Source organism: Haemaphysalis longicornis, unplaced genomic scaffold (assembly GCF_048455015.1).
Source record: "Haemaphysalis longicornis isolate Haplotype H1 unplaced genomic scaffold, Haemaphysalis longicornis Haplotype H1 scaffold_1, whole genome shotgun sequence".
NCBI lineage: Eukaryota > Metazoa > Arthropoda > Arachnida > Ixodida > Ixodidae > Haemaphysalis > Haemaphysalis longicornis.
Genome location: NW_027526203.1, coordinates 395,390,579 through 395,393,868, shown reverse-complemented (window position 1 = coordinate 395,393,868; position 3,290 = coordinate 395,390,579). Strand labels below are relative to the sequence as shown.

At 47.3% G+C, this 3,290-nt stretch overlaps 1 pseudogene; it reads left to right on the top strand.

Annotated features, from left to right (window-relative positions):
* Positions 1 to 835: 835 nt before the first annotated feature.
* LOC144161006 (uncharacterized) lies at positions 836 to 1,903 on the top strand (annotated as a pseudogene).
* The last annotated feature ends 1,387 nt before the right edge of the window (positions 1,904 to 3,290 follow it).

Here is a 3,290-nt window from a genome sequence, read left to right as displayed (position 1 = left end):
AATGAGTGCAGATTGCGAACGAGTTCAAGTGAGTACAGACAAGTTGAGTACGAGTGAGCACAGATTGAGTATGAGTGCATGTAAGTACGAATAAGTACAGATTGAGTACGAGTACTCGTGAGGACTAACGAGTTTGAGTACAAGTGTACGATTACAAATGAGTATGTGATGAGTGAGTACGAGTGATTTTGAGTACAGACGAGATTTTACAGCAGAGCTTTTTAGGCCGACACAAATCCGTCTGGCGTAGACAGAAAACCCCGAGCGCACGTGAGCGCGTGCCTCGCGACTACCGCCCGGTGTCCCGGGCGCGAGGCGCCGGGCACGATCCTCGCGCGGTGGCTTTAGCAAAAAAAAAAGCGTGCCTCACAGCGACCGACCGCCGTCGTCCAGGCTTGCGCGTGGACCACATGAGGAGCTCCCGCCTTCGTCGTCGTCATCGTGTAGCGACCAGCGCGCCACGGGTCCGCCGCGCCGAAGATGGTGACGACGAATCTGTCAAGCCATCCCTTCACAGTTTATTGTTGGGGCCGAGGTTCAGGCGCCTTCAAATTCTACAAATTAATCGGCAGGATACCCTTCATTCATGTTCCGATGGTCGTGTGGGCTTGGCAGCACCTTGTTCGGGCGGTTGGTCATGCATTTCTACTTTTTCGTCCAGATCGCCCTGCTCAGGGTGGATTCCGTCGTCGACCCGGCGATGCTTCCTTCCACCGCAAGGAAGCATCGTCTTGCCTGCGTCGGACAGCCCCGTCGACGGAGCACCGTCATGGAAAGCAGCGCCTCAATTGCTGCTCCCCTACCATGTTGTCAACAGTGTGACGTCAATGGTCACTCTTGAGCTTCAGCATAAAACCCGGAGCCATCTTCAGCAGCCTTTCAGTGGGCTTGGCAGCACCGTGTTCGGGCGGTTGCTCATGCATTTCTACTTTTTCGTCCAGGTGGGGGACAAACATTCTGTCTGCTCTATTAGAGACGATTCGCGCACTTTAGTAGTGCTGCCAAGCCCACAGAGCCTGCTTTCTTCATTGTGTGATTGTTTTCTTGTTTTAGGCGACTGCTGTCAACATCAGGTGATGTGAAGTTAAATCCTAGACCCCGCTCAGACTCATATTCTGGTTCCGAAGCCACCTTAAACAGCCAGCTTCTCAAGAAAATCCTAAAGGAACAAAGGAAGACCAATAAAACGCTCACTGCTCTTTCCGAAAACTTGAAACAAGTAGAAACAACGGTAGGCAACGTAGAGGAAAGATTGACCGCCATAGAAAAAGAGTTAGCTCGCATACGACAATGCGAGGATAAACTCGCCGAGCATAAGGTAATGACCGTAGAAACAAATAAGGTTCTGCGAGACTTATCGGTTAAGGTGGAACACTTGGAAAACAGGAGCCGCCGGAATAGCATAATAATCTCTGCCTTGGAAGAAGGTGATAACGAACAAAATGCAGATTTACAACACCGGATTGTTAAGGGCATTTTTAAAGATATCCTCAAGGTCAAAGTTACATTTGTAGAACGTATGCACCGAATTGGCAGGAAAAGACAAAATCGAGAGCGGCCAGTAATTCTTAAGCTGTGCAATTTCTGTGAAAAAATGTTAGTCCTTTGTAATTGCGCCAAAATGAAGGGAACAGCAATATCGATATCCGAAGACTTTTCCGCACGAGTTCGGGACCTGCGCAAAAAACTATGGCAATCAGCAAAGGAAGATCGGGACACTGGTGGCAAGGTTACTCTTGTATTCGATAAACTGAAGATAGATGACGACTCGTACGTATGGGATGAAGCAAAAAATGCAAGATTTCCCCTGAGAAGGGCACGTCACGATGGTCCCGCGAAAAAATGGCAGCATCTCCACTCCGTGGATGATGGCGAGGGTGCGGAGTACGGGGGCTCGAAATGACATCCAAGTTGCGCCCCGAGTGACATCCGATTTGCGCCCCGACCGTCATTCGATTTGAGCCGTGAGTTGCAACCTTGATTATTCCCTAAATGAAACTGCAACTCACGAATAAAACATAATTTCGCTTGATTTTTTCTTAATGCTGGTGTGCGCACGGATGGACGCGGACGGACATTGGGAGGTCCTAAGGTACTCCACACCGTTACAGGCGAGGGAGTACGTCGTCTGACTCTCGTGTACGGTAGTAGCCCAATGGGTAAGACGACTGACACTAACTCTGTCTGGTCTACTAGACACAGGCTCGAATCCTGCCGGTGCCTGTGTCATTTCTTGCAATTGTAAATGCTATGCGCACGTACGCGGACGGACATTGTACGGTCATACGGTGCTCCGCAGTTAACACAACGCGTGACACGCGCAAGCCACTACACCGTTTTCCTTGGTATGTTTGAATGCCCGTAGCATTGTTAACAAAACTGACAAGCTAGAAGAATTGTTATTTTCGTACACTCCTGATATTGTCGTGATAACTGAAACGTGGCTGCCCCCAGACATACCTGATTTTGAAATTGTTCCTACGTCATACTGCCTACTTCGGTCAGGTCGTGACGGTCGCAGGGGCGGGGTCGCCATTGCAATAAAACGCGGCTTGCAATATCGTAGAGAAAAAGGTATCGCGAATCATGAAAGCGTTTGGTGCACAGTATTTGCTCGCGATGCTCCAGTACTGATCGGTGGCATCTACAGAAAGACAAATGCGTCTGATGATTACCTGTTACAAGTACATGACTACCTGGTTGATAAGGTTACAGCCCGTACCAAATTAATACTTACTGGAGATTTCAATCTCGCTATTGACTGGACAAACTTTACAAGTACTAGAAATACCGCCAACAGCGAGCTATTATACAATTTATTGTTCAATTTTTCATTGTCCCAGTTGGTCCAGGAACCAACCTGTATTCAAGGAAATACTTTCTCCATACTAGACCTAGCTTTTGTTTCTGATAACCTATCCGGTAAAGCCACTGTAGAAGATGGAATATCTGACCACAAAATGTTAATCATAACTTTTAACCTTGAATGCTTAAATCCCAAACCCGATGGCACAAATTCACGGATAGCCGTGAATGACTACACCAGAGCTAATGATGTTTGTGTTATTGATTACCTCGACACAGCACTAGAGACTTTTTCTCTAGAGGAATGTGAGGGTGTTAATGGTATGTAGATTGAACTAAAAAAATAATTACGTACTGTGAACAAAATTTTATCCCAACGAAACTAAAACGCACACGAAGAAAAACACCATGGATCAATAGCCGTGTTATTCACCTTAAAAGAAGGGTACAGAGAATGCGCAAGAACAAGAGGAACCCAATCATTT